The sequence below is a fragment of the Betta splendens genome, chromosome 9, assembly GCF_900634795.4.
Source record: "Betta splendens chromosome 9, fBetSpl5.4, whole genome shotgun sequence".
Classification (NCBI taxonomy): Eukaryota; Metazoa; Chordata; class Actinopteri; order Anabantiformes; family Osphronemidae; genus Betta; species Betta splendens.
In genome coordinates, this window is record NC_040889.2 from 4650353 (window position 1) to 4673750 (window position 23398).

The following is a 23398-nucleotide window of genomic DNA, read 5'->3' on the forward strand; positions in this document are numbered from 1 at the left end:
CCTGTTTCGTTCCTTCATCTTTTATTAATTGCTGGCATTTCTTTTGGTTCTGCTTTACTTGAACATGTCTGTTGACTCTTACTCCAATGAAAGCAATGTGTAGAACAAAGAGCTCGACAAAACCCAACAATAATGAGGACAGGAGTTTATTTCCACTATGTCGCCGCTTGCCTGGTGTCTGTTGCAGGCGCACAGAGGTGGTTCTGGAACAGGAAGCACTGCCTTGACCCTTGCTTCCTCCATTGCGCCTTGTTTATGTTCTAACGACTTCCTGCATTTCTCTGTCATCTCTCGGGCTTGGAATAGCGCGCTCGGCGGATGGAAATAGCAATATATTGGTGTGACAGAGCACATACATGTAGAAAAAGCACTGGAAGCTGAAGGGGAGAGCGTCTTCCTGATAGTTGGAGTTTGCTGCTACAGTGTGTAGATGTAATGTGGGCGTCCAGTCACTAGAGGGTGGTTAAGCCTGAGCTTTGTGAGCCGCATTCAACTGAGGAGATCCAGTACAAGAGGTAAGATTGATCACATATTTCCCTAAATGATCTTTCTTCTCTGTGACGCGTGTTTACTATTGAAACCAAATGCTTCCTCGAACGTGTGAAATGCAGAATTCGATTTCTACATTCCTTTATATTTAAACTGAACCCTGCGTTACATCTCCACTACAAAACGGCACTAATTAAACAAACATTTCAATGCAACTATGTTTTTTGTGTGTGTCTTTCACTTTGACATCCCAGCTTCCTGTAAAGCTGCTCATAAATATCTTTATCAGCTTTGCAAAGTAGTTAATAGACATCCAGTAATAATATCCTTGACAACAAGAGGTAGACTAACAAATTCACTTGATCACAGAGTTCAAGTGGTTTCTTTAGAAATTAGCATTGACATTTTCAGGTATTTTGCTTTTTTTTTTAAAGAGAAACCTTTGTATAGATATAAATGTGAGACTCTCGTAGAAGATATGGATACTGCATGAGACAAGTGCTCTTCAATCAACTAATTTACTTTAGAAGCAGAGAAATGGATTTAAGACTCCCAGCGTGATTGGTTTGATCAGTGCCGTCTTATTTTGAAGAAAAAAAAGTTTTAAGGAAGCCTGCTGTTCTGGGATCATGGGGGACAGCACCCTTCCTTGTCGCCCCAGCAGGGTGTTATTTGGCCAGGCTCTTAAGCTTTGGTCCCCGGGGGCCTGAGGCAGACTGCCAAGTTCTGAGAAGGTAGCCATACTCCATATTAAGCAAAGCAGTTGGAGTAAAACAGCTCTCAGCATGCATCTGCTTCTGTTGAGAATATCAAAGATGGGCTACAATCCTCACTTCAGGTTAAAGTTACCAGAGTAAAGTATGCATTTTGGTCTTGCGGTCATTAAGATTATTTTCTACTATGCTAATTAATTGTTGCAAACTCACTAACCCACTAAATAAGAAAATGGCTGTCCGGCCAGCAAACCATGGCAAACGGGGGCTGGACCCAAAGGCACAATGCGAACAAGCTAAGAGTGGAAGGATGCACAACAGTCTTGATGAGACCAAACCAACAAACCTGGACACACACAGAAGAGGCATCAAAGAAATGGTGAACCAACCACAAGGGACTGTCCTTGTGAAGAGAATAAAGAAGGCAGGTGTAGGTGATTGACAGTGATTAGACCAGACAGGAAATGGGAACTGACGGTAATAGCAGAAGAAGAAGACAGTAACAAACAAGAATAGAGGTGCCTCTGCCAGGCCGGGGGCCAAGCTGAATTGTAAATCAGGGTTTATATGCTTCTGTAGACAAGTTAAAGCTTTGAATAAAAGTTTAATATTATAACCCAGGCTTCCTGAATACACACACACTAACATCAATATGGAGAAAACGCAGCAGCAAGAGGAAGAGAGGTCTCCAAGTGATCCTGAATTGGAGCAGTTTTAAACAAATTAGGGCACATCCAGTGCCCAGTTTTGAATGAAAAAATAAGTAGTGGTGATTCTGGAGACATTCCCAAATAAACATGGGAACTCCAGGCAGAATAGTGTGTCATATTAGCATGAAATGGTCTTTGTTGTACAGTTAAGCGTGAAGTAGGGCTGTAATGAGGACTTCAAAATAAAATAGGTCACAAGTGTGGAAAATAGTAACAAAGGTTACAGTATCCAAATATGCTTAATACCTAAAATCAGCCTGAAACATGGGGATTTCTACCCATGTATAGAATATAGTGAATTTTCACGGTCATTATAATCGAACTTCATCAAAATTTCAAATGAAGACGATCAAAAGTCCAAACATTTCCAGTAAACATCAGACAAGTATATCTAAGACTCTTAAAGCTGGAACACACATGCTGACATCCTCAGATGGAACGATAGAGAGTCTGTGCGCTACAGAGAAGGAAAGAGAGAGAGAGACAGTTCCCTGCTGCTGAACTCTGAGGAGAGAAGAATGAAATTGGAGTGACATCCCAGTTACTGCTCTTGACATTTGTGCATCGTCCAGGCGCATATGCGCAGTAAAAGCCGCACCTAGGGGAGGTTGTGTGTGTCTGTGTGTGCTGATGAGCTAAGCACAGCTGAGGACAGACAGTGAATGAATAATAAAGTGTGTCAAACCTGACCTATGTGGTCACTCTTATTTAGACGTTCCCTCACTTGACCTCCTCCCCATCGCCCTCACACACACACACACACACACACACACACACACACACACACACACACACACACACACACACACACGCAAAGACAAAGCTTCTTGTGCGAACCACGTTGAGAACGAGGTGACGCCTGACGCCACCGAGTGCCTTTGTTTTCTCCCGCCTCAACGTGGACGAGCTTGTTGAACTGTGAAAGCGAATTGGACAGAGATCAACCATATAATATAGTTTTGACAACCTTTGAAGCACGGCCGCTCTGCCCCCCCTCGCCCGCTCTGATTGCCCCTGAGCCCTTTTCTCCTCTGCGCAGACATTTTGTGGCATTTACAAGGTACAGTGGGCAGCAAAGTGCACATTAGAAACGAATATGCATACATGCATGGAGATAGATTAGTACAGTGTGTGAGGCAGTGGGTGAATCATTTGCTTGGGTCAAACCGCGATGTATCAGTAAATAAAAAGCATGTAGACAATGATCTGTAGCTGGTGAAAATGTACAGAAAACTGCACACAACAAGTCAGCTAATTAAAAGGTGTATTTATAGACACCGCACCTCTTTAACATCACCAGATACGTGTTGTACATGAGCTCAGTTATGGATTCTGTTTTACAGAGTAAAATCCACTAAACTGCTGAGCACCAGGATCTAGTGTGAGTTTGTATCTTCCTGCCTCTGATAAAGTGATAGTTGGAGGTGTAGCACTGCTTGTGTTTCAATTAAACAAAATCATGTAAATTTGTTTTCTGCAAAAAAATGTTGCTGCTGCTGTCACCCACTCATCTGTTGGTAGATTGGTTTTGTGAGATCTTGTACATTAGGATCATTAGTAGAGTAGAGGCAGCTCTTTACTTATTGTTCAAAGTCTGTATCAAATCCGTAACTGCACTTTTCTTAGATAATGTAAAATTTGCTTATATTTAAAAAACAATAATAATAACCTGCTGTATTTATTACACTTTCAGGTAAATAAAAAAATACATGGAAAATTATTAGCATTATGAAACTTTATTCTCCGTGTGTCCTATCAATGAGCGAGCAGGGAGAGTAACTGACCAATAGAGAAGCAGAAGGCGGGCTCTGCACGCGAGTTCGCGCGATAGGGCGTTTCTTGCGGAGGGACGAGGTAAATTTGACGTTAGGTGAACTTTACGTCATTATCTTACGATGGGTGAGTGCTTGATGGTACGTAACAGAACAATATTTCTGTTTTCATCCCCCAATTTGTTTTTAGACATACTCACACATTAGCAGATAGTGCCGCTGTCTTTTAGCTCCGTTTGAGTCTCTACCAGCTAGCTTGCTAACCTGCTCATCACTCCACGGAGCCGCGGCAGAAACTTGGCTCGCTCGAGCAGCTATGCTAAACGGATAATAAAGCTTTGTGTTGGCTTGACATCCATAACAACTACTGATACTGACACATTAAAAGTTATCCCCGTTGACAGTCTACAGCTGTATCTCGCTTCGGGGCACAGTTCGCCCACTATGTTTCCAATCCCCTTCCCAGAATCAGCTGCGACCATTATGCTCCTCGACTGTGTTACAGTCAGACAGCACTGTGGGACCACTGTCGACTGCAGCTGTTAACTCCCGGTATGCAAATGAATTCTCATCATTATAATGCATCATGAAGAAAATCGTTTGGATTCTTGGTAATGTAGTCCTTTGATACATTGTTGGGTCAAAGTTAAATGTTTTGAGTTCATTGGGGCTCTGAGATTGTTTTGCCTCAGTGGCAGTGCCTGTTGTGGAAAGGGAACAATTGACGTCGCCTCTCCTTGGTGTCTCAGCTTTGTGTAATTTGCCCAAACTGTGTGTGTGTGTGTGTGTGTGTCTGTGCGTGCGTGTGTGTAATCTGAAGTGAAGTGAAGAGAGAGCGGGAAAGAGGTGGAGTGGCGAGAGAGAGGCAGAGAAGTGACACAAATCAATGTGAGCACCCAAACCACCATCACCAGCAGCAGGAGCGGCGGCAGCAGCAGCAGCAGCCTCCCTCGACCTCCATCACCCCTCTGCCTTTACTCCGAACTGGCCGAGAGAGCGAGCGAGAGAGAGAGAGAGTCACAGGAAAGGCATCTCCCCAACAACGCAGCATCCGGTAAGTCGTTGCAGTTAGAAATACCTCCCGCCGCACGCAAGTTGCAGAAGCGATGGCAGCGAGGGTTGCGCCGGCAGTGTGGCTCAGCGCAGAGCAGAGCAGGGCAGAGCAGGGCAGGCAGTCGTGCGTTCCCCATACACCAGCTCCTCTGTGCTGTGCTTCTGCTGTTGCCACTTCCGCAGCTGCAGAAAAAAAGGAAACAACACTGAGTACAGGGCAGCGAAAGAGCTGCCGCCGGTCCTCCTCCATTCATATGTTTGAAAGCCTGCTGGGGATTAGGGATTGGACTGAGAGAGGCTTTCTCTCCACCAATCATCTCCCTGCCTGTCGGAAAGCAGGAGAGAACTGGTGGATACGTAAAGGATGCAGAGAGCGAGAGGTAGTAGAAAGAAAGTTACTTAGAAGTTCATGTTGTTCATTTTAGAAACATGGTTATAACTTGAACATAAAGTTTGTCATGTTTTCTGAAAGCTCTTGAATTCTTCTTTTATTATTCTGGCGCTACTGACTGAAGAGTTACAGTACTTTGCTACTGTAAGTGACAGTAAATTTTGTAATACAGCTGTGGGAGAAAAGGTTATTGGAAACAATGTGTGGTACTAGAATTTCTAAGTTCCATCAAAGTCTCCCTCCTCTAATCACCCTGGTGTAGGATGTGATCTTGTGATGAACTTGTTGCCCAGGTCGCACACATTGTGGGTTCTGAATTCCTGGCACTTGCTTTCTAACTAGCCTTAAATGCCCCCAGCGAATTTCTGCCTTTCTATGTGACTTTGACCACGGGAACTTCTATGACCCGTGTGCTTTGTCCATTAGAAGTTTAACGTTGGCTTCGCTCTCCTCATTCATCAGTTGATTGTGGAATCTCAGAAGGCTGCTGCCGTAAAAATTCCAAGCTGTGAAAGATGGAAGAAAATGTGTTGTTGTGCCCTGCTGCTGCAGAAACTCCACTCCTTTGACTGTCCACTTTTTCACTGGTGAAAGACACCGTATTAGTTCTGTTCTATTTATCTGGGATCTGTGTCCGTTCACACTGTGTGAAGCGTGTCAGCTATTTACAGCCATAATGTTACTCTTGCTGCTGCCCCCCCATTTGTTACAGTATTGTGGCCGGGTGAGCTCGGAGCAGGGGTGGATGTTGTTATCAGGCTGTGGAATCAGGGATCGGTATCCGCTGTGCTTTAGACGGTGGTGAAAGCACAAACATGTACAGTACCAGGGTTTGTTTGTTCTGCAAGTGTGTGTGTGTGTGTTGGCCCGCGGAGCGAGACAGGGAGGGACATCTGTCAATCTCTGAGTGGTACTCTCCCAATGTGACTGATGAGGTGCTCTGCCTGTCTCCTCCTTACACATGAGTACACACACACACACGGGGGGGGGGCTCAGGTGAGAAAGCTGTGCCTGTTCGAGTGTCAGTGCTTTAACGGGGTGTTGATCTTTTGCAAGAAACGACTCTGTGAACAAATCCCCCAACATGTGGTGGATTGCTGGCGCATATCCCCCCCGCTCCTCCTCCTCTTCTTCTCTCTCTATCAAAGTGTGTTTGCGTGACTTACAGCGCGAGCGTGAAATGCGCAGCAGTTCTCCAGTGTTATGAAGGTTTCTGTAGTTTGTTTTGGTGCCACTATCGTTCCACATCCATTGAGAACGACCCTTTGCTGTAAAGTCAGGATCCACATCCCCACTGTCCACTATAACGTACTCGGGCTCTCTCCCTTCTAAAAACCTATGTATATTTTTCTCCTTGTTGCACATCAGACTTCGGATGAGACTCGGCAGTGTGCTGCCAAGACACGTGAATTATTAGCCTAATGGGCTTAAGTGGCTTGCCCCAACATTGTCTTCTCCCGACACGTAGACATAGAGCGGCTTAAGGGAATACAAAAAAGTAAGAATTAAAAATCAGAACACCAATCCCCTCTTCTTCGTTGTCTTTTTTCGAGGTCAGGATTAAAATTCATCAGTCAAGAACCACCATGCCCCCACCCCCCATTTCTTCCCCCACCCACTTTCTCCATTGTCTCTTCTCTTTGGTAACAGCAAAATGATTCGTTGTTGTTAAATGGAGTTGTTAAATGAATGTGCTGCGTGCATCCGTTCCCCGTGGAGGCGCTTACTGTAGTAAAGTGAGCTGTTACAGTGTTTGTATGAAAAAGACGGTAAATCAGCAGCGCAATAGGGATTGAGCCAGATGAGCTGCATGCGGTGGAGATTATTGATAAAGTGAACTTAAATAAGTGAAACCTAATTTATTCGTTAGCAGTTAATAGGCCTTTATTAAATTGTCACACATAAAAGGGCAGCCATAGAAATATGTGTAGAAACTACAGCCAGTAGTTAAAAATTAATAGTCACTTTATTAAATGTCATTTAACCTAATGTCTCTACTAAACCAGATGGGTGTTCCTTTAATCTAGGAATAAAACGTTATTACACAAGATTTATTGTGAAGTTGCGTTAATTTGACAAAATAAAGACATGAGAACAAATACAGTTAAACCACTCAGTAAAAAATGTGAACCAATGACTTCACTGCTTGATTGAAACTATTTTACTGCATAGATGAAACCCTGCTTAAGTACTTGCACAACTTCCACAACTTCCACTTACAGTTATTGAACTTTTCATAAAACATTTTACAGGTGAGGGTCGCATGCTGACTGACACGCTGCGGCTTTGGACCTCCGAGAAAGGGGGTTGTCTACGTGTTCTGTCCGTTTTAGTCAATCTATGGTTTGTGTACATACTTGCACATCATGGGACGTATGAACTCCAAAAACCCCAAACCAACCCCTTGAGGCGTTTCCAATCAACCAAAGTCCAAGTTGTGGAGACGGCCTATTTCCAAAGTTTAAAATGTTCTTTCCTCCCGTCCCTTTGTGCATCGAACTGTAGAAAAAAAAGCATAACGAGCTTCTTTCATGGATCAAACGAGAGCGGCAGCGCTCATTGTGCCAAAGCAGGATGAAAAAGGAGACAGTGAGAGAGCGAGAGAGAGAGAGATACCTTATTATTGTTATCAAAGTAAAGCCAGCTCCTCTCCTGCTGCTCTTATGGGACCTCTCCAACTCTCTCTGCTTGTAGACTCAGGGGGAATCTAAACATGACCCGTATACGCACCCCCCCCCCCCCCCCCCCTGGAACACACACACGCTTGCCTGTCTTGGTGCGTGTCGTTTCATTTGTGAAATTAGTCCATTCTCTCTGACCCCGTCTTTTCATCAAGCGCGGCGGTGCATATTTTAGTCCCTTTCCTGTGCTTGTTTTACTAATTGGTGGCTATACTTTGCCCAACACTGATATCCTTTGATCATCTCAGATCATTACGTTTACCTCATTAATTTGCTCAATGTGATTTTTCTCCCCTCCCAAAAAAAAAATTAAGGGTCCATGCAAAATTGGATTAATAATAGATCATATGAGCGTGTAATTCCTTCACCATTCCTTCTCGACTTCACTCGCTCTTTTTTATCAGATTGTGTCTCATTGTCCAGCAGCTGATGTGACCAGCTGTGGAATAAAGCACTAATATTCTGTGTAGGAGCACAAACTGTTCCTCTGTGCTATAAATAAGTCAGGGACGTTATTTGGTTTCAGTGTAAGCGTGTCATTATCGAGCTTTGGTCAGGAACCTGTTACTTTAGTGAAGCTATTTCTGCCAACTGAGGGGCACAAATCCGCTGCTTATTCACCAATCTTTGATCAGACCCATAAGCTTCTTGCACATCCTGCACAGTACATCACACAAGGCACTGAAAGCAAGTCATTATTAGGACTCTACTTATAAGAACGCTTAGTCTCATTTCTCTCAGCCAAGTCAGGTAGAACTTTGCCACAATTTGAATTTAATGATGCAGTTATGACATAAAGGCACTAAGTCACGTCGCACTGGGTCGGGTCTGGGCTTTCTGCAGGTCTCCTGCCGAATTGATCGATATTAAATGGCAGCTTTGTTGGAGGTAAATCACTTGTCTTAGGAACAAATCATACCTGCTTTAGCTGCAACAGCACGTTGTATTACTTTACATAAAGCGGCCCTTTGAACCAGTTGTCTCCTTAATAATTGTACGCAAGTTGGGGTTGGGTATTCATTTAATTTAATGCCACTATGCATATGAACATCTTTCATTTTTAATCACTTAGTAATTTCAATATAATTATGGCCTATGTGTCAACAGCACCCTGTTTTCATGATAATGACCCCTAAGCTCATATATGATTTTATTACTGTTCACATGGAATATTATATTTGACTTGCTTCCAAGCTGTTCCCCACTTTTCGCTTTGCATACTTTGGTTAAACATATATTAAACGTTCCGCAGAAACACTGTTATTCATCCCAGAGCGTCAAGTCTGTAATCATTCTCCGCTTCCACTCGCCGGCTGCGATCGGGAGCGCTGTCAATACTTTCCTCGTGTCTGTGTTTTCCGTGTTTCATCCCCGTTTCAACATCAGTGTCTCCTCCAAAGATATCTCCCCCCAACAATGGGCCATTGTCTGCTCTTTGTCGCTGACGGCTTCATTGTCAGTCCATCCAGCTCCAAATTGCGTGGCGTATAAAGACGCGCTCCCTCTCCCTCTGCCTCTTGTTCTCCGTCGGAGCAGATTACATCTCGGCTCAGTCTGTCTGCGGGCGCCCTTGGCTTTGTGCTGCGTCTCCGCCGTTGTCATGTCGAGCTCCTATTATCATATAGATAAGTGAATGTTTGTGTTGCAGCGGGACTCGGAAGCCCCCGTCTCTAATGTAGCGCATTGTGCGCTGTATGTTGGTAAAATTGGCCCCTGTCTCCTCTGTCACTCGAGCAGGCGATAGTTGTAAACACAACTGTGAAAGATTCCTTTTCAGCCACACGAGCGAGCAAAAGATTTTGTGTTTGTTTCTTTCCTCGGTAACATCTGTATGAAGTGGCTTTTATCATTGTGTATGTGTATTTCTAACCACAATTAGCGAGTCTGCATCTTTTGATCTTACTTCTAGGCAAGAAGGAAACCCCAGTCATGGTCCAAGCTGCTGATGGGAGGAATAGTCCACATTATTATTATTATTGTCTTAGAAGATATCTGTTCTACCTACTCTAGTTATTTATCCTTACTGGTCTAATTAACCCCACTCCAGTCTAGTCCAGTCGAGACTCCTCCACTCAGCCTAATCCAGAAAGGCTCAGTTTAGCAGAACGGTGTGAACTCAGCCGGAGGAGCTGGGGGCCGTGATGTGATGACTCAGAGATGGAACGAGACAATCTGTTCCCTGTTCAGCCCAAGGTGTGTACGCGAGTGTGTTCGTACATACTCTGTGTGTGATTGCTTCTCCAGACTTTGATGTGATATTAACAAAACAAAAGTTTTGATTGATCGTTCCGACCGGCTTTGTTGATGACTGAGGTTAACAGCTTCTCTGTTCTGAGGCTGTGGGCGTCTGCATGACATTAGAACAGATACCAACTATAGATGCAACTTTCCGAAACAGATGCAGCCCAATCTGGAAATGCTTTCTTTGCTCACTTTCAGTCCTCAAGTGTCCAGCTGGGAAACTTAGAGGTGCTGAGCATAATTATATAGAGTACAGCTCTTTCAAGGTGTAGTCCTTTAAGTTTGATGCTTTTCAAAATAACAATTACTGTTTAATTTCTTTCTCTGGAGTCATTGTGAGCAGATATAGCAGTTGCGTTTCTGTTGCACAGGTTTCAGTCCGTTAGAGCTCAAGCTGTCGTTTCTGCTCCCCCCACATTGTATAAAAAATAGAATGACTATTAAAAGCCAGCCCTCTGCTTTTATAGAAAAAAAAAGATGCAAGACTTTGTTGACATGACATTGCCTCCACTAGAAGGAGAGAATAATGACACAGTTGGAGGCTGTTTAACACAACCATATGTTCGACAACAGTAGTCTTTGAGTTTCCGATCGACTGCATGTGTTCTCCTGCGTGTCACCTGTTCTTGGCCCTGCTGTCTCACAGTTCCGTATGTTCAGGCTGTTAATAGGTTTCTTTCTTTGTGGGTCGCAGCGAAGCAAAAACACAACCATTCATATTGGTGTGCGCGCGTTCCAGGCCGGGCACAACTCGCCTCTGATCCACCACCGGCGCTAGCGCCACCTCATGCGAGCACTTCCTCCCCTCCCCTCCCTCCGCGCGTTCTTCCACTTTCAACATCCCTTCCCTTTCTTATGGAAAAGAGCCAATTAGACTTGTGTCTGTTTGTTTTAAACAAAATGGCTTTTAATTAGCGCGATCAAAAAGGCTTCTTTCTGCAGGCCCCGGGATCCACTTTGTAGTTCCCCTTCCAGATCGCGCGCGGGTTTGATGCCACCTGATAGGGCGCCAAGACAATCAGAACACTTTTATAATGAATGCACACAAACACACACGCGCACACTTATCACTTTGTCTCCGTCTATCGCTTGTCTTCTCTTAAAGTCGCTCGGCCTTTTGTTGTATTGTTATCGCGACCCTTCCTTTTCGCTTGCCCACGTCCTCTTAATGCTTCCTGCGTCGCTCCTTTCTTCTCTTTTGTCGTCTGGTGTCTGTGATCTGTGTTGTTTTAATGACGCGGCGCAGCATGGCTCGCTGCTGGACGTGAACCGGCGTCCTCTCCCTGCCTCTTTGGCAACGCTCACTTTTCGTATTGCTGCTCGGCTTTGCTAATGACATTGGATGTCCATGCTATGCAACCCTTATCCTGTGTTAGTGTGATCTGCCAGTGGAGCCAGGATACATGTGTGATGATTCGTATTTGTGTGTGCACCTGTGTTCATATACCTCCCCACACCCCCTACTGTACACTGTACACGTGTCTGGAGAATTGTCGGCCTGTTTGTGACAGTGGCTGCAGGGAGTAAACATGTGACCCAATCAGCTCACTACCACTCAGCTCACCATGGCTCCTAATTGACATGTGTGTCTGCGGTGGCGTAGTCCATGTGTGCCTCTGCTGAAATGGGTCCAACTGACAGCTGTCAGGTTGCTCGCCTCAATCACCATCTCCTCTTTTGTGCTTCCTTTCACACATCCTGACGTGCGCGCGCACACTTCTGCACGGATCCCACGACACGGATTCCGCCCAGCGATGCAGACGCCGCCTGGAGAAAGTTTGATGATAACGACGCAATTGAAGTCGCAGCGGATGACAGGCAGGACGCCGCAAACCAGGCCTTAAAAGTTGTCGCCAGCAACGGAACCGACACGTGACAAAACTTGCGAGTTAACCACCGTGCGCGTTAGTCATTAAAAGTGTAACTGGCTCCCTGAGTCGACGATCCTCTGAGTCCAAGAGCTCCAAAAGAACATACAGCGTGCTCGACTACGTTTCCATCTGCCAGTAAGAAAGCATCAGCAACTACCAAGATTCGCCTGGCAGTGGGACGCGACTCCCGTCCAACATTACAGTATGCGTCCTCATGTGGTGACTCCCTAAGCCAACAGTGAGCGGGGGGAGCTGTGACAGCGCAGGATGAGTAGGCATTCGACGCTGAGCAGTCACTTTTATGGACGATTCCCCAGACCAATGCCTGGGCAGCGTCCTGGCTTTAACGGCCGCGCAAGCCTGATTTATTACACGAGTTAACCCCGACCCCGCTCTACCTCCGGGCGCTACCTTCACTCCACACGCACACGAACGAGCGCGCCCTCTCTCTCTCTTTCTCTCCCCCTCGCTCGCTCGGGCGCAAGATTAGAAGTCCATTTATCCCGACCGTGAACACGTCGTGATAAATGGACAGAAACAAAACACGATAGGGGCCCGTAAGAAAACAATACAGATGATTTGTAAGTGTATGGTCGCTATATAGTTGCTCAGGTTCTTCAGCTGCTACACTGACAGCCTCATTGTTGATATGTGATACATCCTGTGCTCGAAACCTTCCATCTCTTCACTCACTTACAACTCTGTGCTGTGTGTGTGGGTGTGTGTGTGTGTGTGTGTGTCATAGACTTGGAGCCCCGTGGTTTCCCCTCATTTCCATATAATTAGATTGTGTGTGAAAGGCTACTTCCAGTGCATTGATTAAGTGTCAAAGAAGAGGAGAGGAGACAAGACAAGCATCTCTGGGCGAAAGAGCGCACCACAACACACACACACACACACGCACGCACGCACGCACGCACGCACACACACACACACACACACACACACACACACACACACACACACACACACACACACACACACACACACACAGCCTCCTTGACGCCGCAACAGAGATGTCTTGGCTCTCAGCAAAGCAAACAAAAGGAACAGTGTGTTTCGTAATAATGACCCATATTGTGTACAATATGACTTTGCCCTTGTTTGTTCCTTATCTTTTTGTTTTGCGCGACAGAATCGGAGCAGACGGTCCCACCCAGCCCACGTTGTCGTCGTCTTAATTTATGTTTAGCTGCGTGCGCCTGACTTGGGTGTTATACGACCATCCGCTGTTCTGCCCTATATAAGGACAAAACAACTGGACCGGGCTGAGCTGAGCCGTGCTGGTCTAATGGATTGCAGCCTTTCCACAGATGCATGCCGACTGTATCTCAGCTGCATTCCAAGGACCTGCTGAGAAAATCCCTCTTCCATCCCTCACTGGTCTCTTTTTTCCCTCTTGCATATCTTCCCCATGTGATCATTTAAAACCAACGGCATTGATATTGTCAAGTTGCTTCACTTGCATACAGTATACTCTTTTTGAATATATTTTTTATGAATCTGTAAACCTTTTTTTTAAATTCTGGGCAACCAACTTCAGAGGTTCAGGGAATGCTAGTTATCACCCAGATCAGTAGTACAGTGGGTTCACTAGTGAGATCCTGCATCTGTCAGCTGACTGCCATCACCTACTGTAACTCCATACATAGTTTCCTGACTTCTACAGGAGCTACTTTCACCTAGAAATAAAAAATATTTAATCTTCTTCTAATCTCTCGCAAATCTAATGAAATATATATGGTCTTAGGTTTTTAGTTTGTCTTTACAGTAGACGAAAGGTTAAGGTGATGGAACAGCCATCATTAGGAGAAAAACCATAAAGATGTAAATGGATTCAACACCAGAGCATTTCTATATTTGTAGATCTTTGTGTCATGCTGACAGAAAGTGATGGAGCTCCTTCTCTGCCGCCGTTTTGTGTCGCTCAGTCCCTTTCAACAACCAGGTTCGGTGGCGAGTGAACAGGATTAGATCTGGCAAGTCAAGTGGGGCTCCTTAGAAAACCCCAGCTGAGTTTGGATAACAATCCTAACCACACACACGCGTGCACACACACACACAACTGCGCAGTAGCTGCTCTCTGTGCTAAGTGCTAATTAGCAGAACAAAGCATCTGTTGTTCTTTTAAACACGCGACAGTTAAATATTTCATCTATCCGCCTGTCTCCGCCAATCCTCAGCTCGCTGGAGGAGCATGAGAAGGCGAGCTGACAGTACAGTACACACACACACACACTCGTACATGCAGTATTTTTGCTGTATATGTACACATGCATGCACACAAATGAATGCACAGCACACAGAAATAGACATGCTGAGGCACACATTCAAATGTACACACGCAACACACACACACACACACACACACACACACACACTGCCTGCGCTCTCATGTGAGCTGACAGCAGCATCAGCGTAATGTGCCATATTAAAGTGAACAGGACCTTTACTATAAACACCATCCCCCTTAGAGAGAGAGCTAGAGGCAGAGAGCTGGAGGTTTGGTCTGAGAGAGACAGGGCCAATGGCTAAGTGCTTATTACCCTGCCTCCCCTGCCACTTACAAATACACACTTTGTTCTCGCACTGTCTGAGGTGGGGAAGAGTGGGCGACAAAGCGAAACGAGAGAAAGATCACAACCTGGAGAGAAAAGAAAGGTTAAGTGAGTCGAATGATTTCAGATAGGAAAAAGACATATCTGATGCTCCGTCTGTCTCTCCCTCTCTCTCTCCCACCCTTATCTTTTCCTCTCCGTCTCCCCTTCTCTGCCTCCCTCCATCTCTGTCTCTCGTGGCTCGAAGGAGGAGTGTGGGGGCAGAGCGCTCTCGTCTTGTTAAACGGCTGGCAGATGACAGAAAAATTAGAGGCATTTCGCTCTTGACAGGTTGTTGTATGTGCACATTTTTTCCCTCCCCTCTTTCCTTTTTTCTGCTTCAAATGTTTTTTGTCAGTTTGTTTCAGTCAAGCTGTCTCGGCAGCAACTTGCGCGCGTGCACGCGCACAAAGACGCACACACTAAGAGTGACACACGCGAAAGCAAGTGCAATCTCTTGCAGGAGACGGATCTGATTTTGTGTTCTCAGATTGGTGGCAACGGGAGGAGGGAGAGGCGCCGTGTGCTCACAAAGACATCTTTGCTTCCGCTAATTGTCGAGACAGGCTTTGATTGCCTGTTTGGAAACAGTTTTTTCGAAACGCCGTAATGACGATGATTAGGCGGCGCTGCAGATTCTGCGCAGGCGGGGAGGGAGGAGTGTGCGGCCGGCCTGTCCAGACACCTCGCCACCTTTTTACCCCAAGGTTTCAGTTGTGTGTAACCTTTCATTCTCCACGGCTTGGTGTTGATTCTGATTGACTTTAGATTGATCGAGCTCTAAAGTAACAGTGTTAGGATCCTGGCCTGTTCTCTCTTGCTGACCTCCAGTCATGCCCTTTGACCCCAGTCATGTCCCTTGCCTCCAGCCACTTCCTGCCCCCCCCCTTCTGTCACTTATTACCCACTTCATCGCCGGACCACACTCACCTGTATCTTCAGTCTTGAGACTCCACATCGTCTGCCTTTTAATCCCTGTCATTGACGTCTGAGTTTGTTGTCCTGTCGTGTAACGTTCTAACGTTCTAATGTTCCAAGCGGCCACAAAAGGTTGTAGTTGTTCGTATGTGGATTAATTACATGGAAGTGATGTGTTGATATCCTGTTCGAAGCCGAGTCTGAGGCCTGAGGCCCTTTGCCAATCATTGGGATGGAGCAGAACAACATATTAAATGTTAGGAAACCAAAGAAAACTGCATTTAATCCTTTTAATAATTTCTTTTAAATATCTGCTCGTTCTAATTTTGACTTCAGCGACATGTGTCTTGAGTATTGGGACAGGGGCATGTTTACCACTGTGTTGCATCACGCTCTGCAAGTGTGATGGGGAACTGAGGAGATCAGTTGCTATAGTTTTAAAAGCTTTTTTTCCCTTTCATGCTTGCTTAATCTAAAATTTTAACTGCTCTGTGTTGTTCTTTGTAGCACTGTAGGCGTCTCGGGCTCCTGTACATGTTCAGGGCTGGCTTTTGGGGTCATTTAGAGCTTCTGGGACTGAAGGAAGATTTGAGGTTTGGGCAGGGAAAAAGGCACGGTTTGGTTCCTCTCTTTCATACAGATAACAGCAAAAAGGTGGTGCTAGTGGCCACCAGAAGTGATTAAAGGATCAAATCAGGTTAATAGTTTTGCCTGGGTGGAAGGAATGAAGACGATTTATTGTTGTAGTTCATTCAGACAGTTTCGCTGGAGGCGCCCAAGCTGTCTGACCCTCATTAGGTGGGGAAACATTTTCAAAAATGAGCACCAAACAACTGAACACCGTGGCAGTCAATTCCTCATTAGAAACAGAGAGAGAGAGAGAGAAGAGAAGGACAAGACTGGAATGAAAACACGGTACTTGATCCTGGAAAGACAATAGAGATGAGAAATCTTATTTGTGGCCCATTGCTTGCAGGTCATGTGTGATGCTGCCCCCTGTTTGTCTGTGTTGCTCTCAGAGATGAGCTGATGCAGACGGAGGTCGCTCATGTTAAGAGTCCTCCAGAGAATTTGCGTGTACAGTACGTGCTCGTCTGCGTGAGAGTAGTTTAGATCATCCATCAGATTTCCTAAATGCTACTGTGCACGTCTGTCATTGCATTATTTTTTGCTGTTTACTTTAATGGCAAAAAATTGTTTTGGACTGGTTTTAAGACATCTCACCAGCCGTTTATTTAATTTGTCAGTTTGAAATACACTCAAATTGTGTCAGGTCTCAAGATCTCAATAAGTTTTACAAAGTAATTGAGAAGTAGATAGTATACACACTTCTGATAGTATACACACATTGTATTAGAAGTATCATCATAGTGTCATAGCCGATATGTCTTGTATGTATGTGTCTAGTATACTTACAGGAGTGTGGAATGTTTAATTCGGGGTTTTACCAATTATTAGATAGGTAAGTCGCATGGAGTCGGTGGGATTATGATTATATTTCATGAGGTCTCTCTTCATCTGAACTCATCCAGCCTTTTGTTCTCCAAGCGCCTCGAGAACGGCTTCCTGCGCGCCGCCGCGCTCTCCCGCGCGCCGCCGGGGGGGCCGTACGGGGAGCGCGAGCCCTTTCATGAACTGGATATGTCAGTCAGCGCTTAAACGGCAACAAAACCCACATCAATGCCATCCCTGTAAGGCAAAGGCCGGGGGGGAACCCACAGCGAACACACTCAGAAGAGTTGAACTCACGCGGATGCGCGCGCACGGCTAATACTTGAACGACATGTGTTACACCTGGGATCAGCATCACGTCTGCGAGATCAAATGTTGTCCACCATCCCCCACCCAGCCTGTTTCCTATTATCTCTAATGTGGAGAATAATCCTCTTGTGGAATTAATCTGCTTTAAATAGTGTTTGTTACCCTGCTGAGATGGAATTAAAGCCCTTGTTCTACTTCTGGATGTGGAATCCATTTGTACATGGAGTTCTACAGTGTTCCTCCTGCATTTGTGTGTATTTTATTGCTGTCGATAGCCGTCAGGTTTGTTTGAGTTTCTCCTGTGACCCTTGACATGACCCTGAACTCCACTAGCACCAATTGAGACTACCGACGTCGTCAATGGCGAAGCAACGGCCAAAAATGAGACTTTAGACTTCTTTCCAGCGGTGCCTCTGGTGTTTTTATGCACAGCATTTTAGATTGGCTGACTGCATAAGTACAGCTGTACAGGTGTTTTCTAGCTGCAGGCCGGCTGCCTCGCGCTGCAATTGTGTCTCTGTCACTGTCTGTCTCGGGGGAAGAGAGGCAAGCAGAAAGGAGAGCTGTAATTTAGCCGGCTGAGGGAGGAAGCGATACCTCTTGGTTGTGTGCGACAGTGACAGTCAGAATGAATGGAGACATTAGTGATTGTGTTTGTGTGGACATGAGGGGGGTGTGGATTCTAAGCTTGGTGTGTTTTACTCACCCTGTCAAATCCAAGACAGCGCTAAGTGTTTTTATCAACCTTCCTCCTCCTCGGTGTGTGTGTGTGTGTGTGTGTGTGTGTGTGTGTGTGTTTGTGTGTGTGTGTGTGTGTGTGTGCGTGTGTGTGTGCGTGTGCGCGAGGGAATTGTGCAACAGGCAGGTGGAGCAAAGTCTAAACGCATGTTGTCTCTCATTGTCTTGTTGAGCTTTACAGTCTTATTTGGGCTAAGTTTAACACTCAAAGCTTTTTCGGGCATATTAGATCAGGACACACCTCGTGTGTTTGTGTGTGTGTGGTGTGGGCCTCATTAGCAGAACTTTGAGCCAGAGTCAAGACGAGAGCCTAGCAACTAATAAAGAGGCTGGGGACAGAAGCAGAGTGTTGGATGGGGGGGTCCGATCCAGTGGTTGCTTAGAATGTGTGGCCATAGTAACTCTGCACCTCCTCTATTCTTCTTCCCCGTCACTTTAAACTAAGCCAAACCTGCAGACGTTTTCGTGAGGAGGAAAATATAGCTTTCAGTGACTGGGTCAAAAGGGCGAATCTGCAACAGATCCCGGTCTCCATAAATCCATAGCCCATGTGCTCTCACTGGACCCTGCAGTGTGTGGCTGTGTGTCAGCCCACAGCTGTCAAAAGAACATTCAAACACAAACAGTAGGATCTAGGAAGTACAAACAAGTACATCCCACAGTCGACCTCCTCCACTCTCACTGTCTAGGTAATCATACGCATAGTGGAGCTCCACTGTTGACTCTAGCTGCACAATCATTGCTACACACTGCAAATGTGAAAAAAAAGACACACTCTTGCTTTTTAAAAAACTATTGCTTACACATGTGTTTTTGTGTGGTTCAGAAATGACTAACTAACTGCCTCATGACTCATTACTTCTCATCATGGTTGACATAAACTAGGGAATAAGTAGGGAAAATGAGGCAATATATGGAACAGGTTCCATCATAGCAGTTATGTCAGGCTGTGTTTAAAGAAGGGGAATGTCCACCACATGTGAAGGCTTCTTCGTGCTTTGTGTCCGTGAGTCACTTCTGCGAAGGGTAACTTTAGCACACATTTTTGTCTTCAGGTCCTTCCTCTTAATTTCTCTTTTCTTATCTTTTTTCTTCTTGCTTCCCTTTTCTGCTGAAAGAGGTATGTCATTCTTAACGTCTTTAATTTTAGGATAGCGGGGCAGAAACAGCCAGTGTCAAGTCGTCTTCTTTTTTTACACCATCCACCAACAACTAATTGTGTTTCATACAACAGAGAGCATTGGGCTTTGTTTTGACGGTCTTGATACTTTACAAAGCAAAATGACATGTCTAATTTAATAAATTGCAATTAACTATGTTCTGATTTAATTAAACCTGTTTCAGGGCCCATTTTTATTCCTACACGTATCTCAGGTGTAAGTACACCCTATAATAACCGTGTTTGTTGTGAGATTCTTTTTTTTATCTTCAGGGGCAGACAGTTTGATGTGAGCAAGATGAAAAAGATTCTTTGTCTGTACAAAGGCTTTTGTTTGGTCTGGACACCAATAGGTTTATAGGAGGGTTTCATCAGACAGCCAGCTGAAAGAAAAGTAGCATGTAGTGTATGTAGTGGCTGTTGTTCATACTCCTGGATAATGAAAAGGACAAGGACAGGCTACATGTAAAGACGAGTTACTACAATGATGATGATAATTTAGAGTGCATTTTTAATTCCTTTAACACTAAACTGATTTGGGTGCGCTGAAGTAAAGCAAGCACCTCCAGTACATTTGGTTCTTTCTGGATGCACAGTGTTTGGCCTCTTTGATCTGATGCTGTCATAGTGACAGTCTATGTGGTGACTTAATGGAAGCAACACACTAACTTTAGCTTGATTTGACCATCACAGGTGTCTGTGAATATCAGTTTTACTTCCCTCTACCTCCTTGAATAACGCAGTATACCAATGCACTAAAAGCAAGTGGCTTTTCTGTCAAAAGGCTTTTTACTTCTGTATGCGTAAAGTTGCGATCGGTCTGGTTTTTATATTGATAGCTTCTGATGCATTCACAGCCACACGTACTACCACAAACCGAGTGATGTCAGTGTGTGGCCTCTGGACAAAAAAAGAAAAGAGAAAGCCTTGAAATGATGCAACAGTTTGCTGCAGGACGGCGGTTCATTCATACAGTGTGCCTGCATTAGTCAAATGACCCTGAGAGGTGGGATGAATCAGCTGTTTGGCAGACAGATCTGATCTCAGACTAGTTATCAACCCTCCTACATGCAGCACACGCATATCTGATGAAGGCGGATCCAAGTGCTGAGCCAGGAGGGGTCAGTGGCCTCCTAAACAGGAAGTGGATGAGATCAAATGCACAAATCAGATTGCGGTGTGGGGAGACTAAACATCGCTGCACAGGAAGGAAGTAGCTACGTCTGAATTACACTGTGTGTGTGTGCGTGTTTGTGTGTATGTCAGATTTACACAGACCAGTGTTTACATCCCACACAAATATTTATCTCTCTGAAACTACCACCCTCTAACACAAAGCTATGATTAGGCAGAGGGGAGTATTATGTGTTTGTCTGGCGGCCTACAACCTGTGTGTGTGTGTGTGTCTATGTGTGTGTGAGATTGTGTGTATATGTATGTGTGTGTGATTGTGTGTATATGCATGCGTGTGTGCTCAGAGGTCCTGCTGGGACCACCTTGGTGAACAATGGGGCTTTTATTCCACTGGAGTGTTTGACTGGACTCTGTGACAGAGTTACACACACACACACAGCCAGACAGGAAACACATCCATACATGCACACACGCACAGACTTTACACAAAAAGGCATGGATTCATTTGTAAACTCATGGGGGCATCCACTGGGTTTTCTTTCAGGCCAGACGTGTGTGTGTGTGTGTGTGTGTGTGTGTGTGTGTGTGTGTGTGTGTGCGTGTGCGTGTGTGTTCGTTTGCGTGTGTGTGTGATTACTCAGGTAATGTGGCCTAGTGGTCTGCAGATTCAGACACTGTGGAATGTGACAGCCGTGGTTGGTTACGAGTTTGGTTCAAGGGGGCAGGGCAGAGGAAGCCAAATTAGGGGGAACCCTCTTCAGAAGCTAAATCAATTATTTTGAATTTCTCAAAACTTGCATCGATAAGACGATCATCAGACGTCTATTCCTAAATTTTATAATATAGTCTTTCTACTGTGGGTGGTTCCCTTTTGTAAAATTGAGCAAATTAAAATGTGTCAAAAAATGTATTTTCTGATATTTCTTTTAGAGCTGTTGGATTAAATTTATGCCAATGGTCCAAATTACAGGCACATTTTAGGCTACAATGCAATGCATGAATTTGTTCTTCTCAGGACCTGAAATTTGTCCCTGCTTGAGCTCATCGTGGCCTGTGAACCCACGAGCTGTGCGTATCCCATGTCTGCCTCCCTGCCGCCTGGAGTGGATAATGACTATAGGTCCGCCATCTGCAACTGTCCCAATCTCTCTCCTTGATTGCAGTGAGCCCTAAATAACCAGATGTTTCATCGCTATTATGGCATTAGCGCTGAGCTCAATAGGCAGATGTGTGTCTCTGTTGACTGATTGTTGTCATGATAGAATAGTCTGATTACCGCGTCTGATTAGGCCAATGGTCCGCTAATCCCACCGCTGCGCTGCCGCTCCAAATCCAGTGTGTCATCTCTGCCCCGGCACCGCTGGGAGTGGGAGCGGGTTATACAACGAGCACAAAAGAACAAACAGAGATGATTGAAAATAGCTGGCAGATTAAAAATTACATAAGGAGCATGCGTCCCTTTTCACACAGGTCGTAACAAAAGGATGAAGCACACACGAGCACGGAGTAACCAGGACTCTTCTGTCAGGGCTCATAACATGAGCTTGACCACTCCTACTAAATATCATGTTCATCTGATCCCTATTAAAAACCCTGTGACAATAGAACAGATGGAGCTTCTATGTCTCTTCATGTTTATGACACTGTACACACACACACACACACACACACACACACACACACACACACACACACACACACACACACACACACACACACACACACACACACACACACACACACACACACACTTACACACACACACACACTAATATAAGCTTTTTTCCTATCTCTTTCTGTCTCTGTCTCTGTCTCTCACTGGGCCGCGTGAGGCGTGTTGGGGTTGTGTGATTGTGTTTAGCCAAGCAGAGTGATTGTGCTCTACAGGGGAGCCAGTCTGCTCTCACCAAGCCAGACCGACAACATAATACACAAATATACAGATGGACACACAAATGTAGCCTCTGCCGCTCCTGTCAATATTTTTTTTTTTGGCATGTCCCTTGCTGGTTTTGCTGTCCTAAAAGCTGATCCGAGGTCAAACGTATTCATCAGCTTAACAGTTGTTGTCGTTTTAATGCTTACTGCCTCTTTTCACTAAAATGCTTATTGAGAGGCCACATTCTCACCTTTGACCAGTCTGCAGGACCTCATTTTTAAAGCTTCTTAGTTACATATTTCCTCCACAGTACATCCAATTCCAGCATCTTATAAAGTCAGATATGGCGTCCTTCTCATTTCCTCACCATGTGAAAACACTTGATACTTGCATATTCTGAAAAGAAAGCTGCTGTGTTAACTGGCAGATGAGTTAATACCTCACACATTAACAGGTGTCAGTTACGGCATGATTTAGTCATTTTTGAACATTTGCAGTACAGCTATGCACTAAGGGAGAGTGATGCAAACAGTGACATTCTTTCTCTTCAGTCTTTTCATTTTGGAATCTTCCAGTTGCTACAGAGTCATGTTATACATTAGAAATTAGAATAAATTACCTACATTTCCTGTAATGCAACGGGGGGCCACTGCGTTACAGATGAGTGAAGCCTGTGCTCGATATACTACAGGTGTGTGAATGGTACTGTACAGTAACGTAATGGCTGCATTGTTTCTCTAGGTGGGAGAGTGAGAGAAGTGTAGGCCTGGTGTATCATCACTCCCTTATATCTGCCTTGTCCTGGTGCTGGTGTCTGTTCACATGAACACGTTTTGCTTACATACTGTTGAAGTTACTGTAACATTAAAACAGTACAAATGTGCCATATACTCAATGTAGGTGTATACAGTACTGTATGTGCTAATTTAGCAGATTAATGCTGGTGTGTTCGTGTGTGTGTGTGTGTGTGTTTGGGTGTGTGTGTGTGGGCGCGTCTAAGTGGCCATTGTGCAGACACGGTGGTGGAGAGGGAGACCAGCTCGCAGCACAAAGCCACCAGTCCAGCTCAGTGGCTCCACCAGCAGCTAGCCAGCCCCACTCGGCATGCACCTGGCTTCCCCTCACACGCACCGCCATTATTAATTGCTAATACATATTTATGTGGCACAAATTTGCCATTTGTTTATGCATAAAATTACCAATAGCATAGGGCGCTTAGCCAGAGAAAACGGTGACCTTTTTAAAGCGTAATAAATGGAACTGTGCGAGTGTGTGTACGCCTGCGTGTGTG

At 45.1% G+C, this 23398-nt stretch overlaps 1 protein-coding gene across 3 annotated transcripts in view; it reads left to right on the forward strand.

Annotated features, from left to right (window-relative positions):
• The first annotated feature begins 377 nt into the window (after window positions 1–377).
• The window catches only part of sox5 (SRY-box transcription factor 5), a 154106-nt gene continuing 131085 nt past the window's right edge, over window positions 378–23398 (forward strand). Inside the window, exons 1-3 of one of the 3 annotated variants that reach the window (XM_029164181.3) lie at window positions 3738–3825; window positions 4151–4236; window positions 4505–4738. The gene's annotated coding sequence lies outside the window, so the exon portion shown is untranslated. Of the gene's footprint in view, window positions 516–3737; window positions 3826–4150; window positions 4237–4504; window positions 4739–23398 lie in introns of those variants that run through there. The other 2 variants (XM_041072067.2, XM_055511423.1) reach the window with 2 other exon arrangements.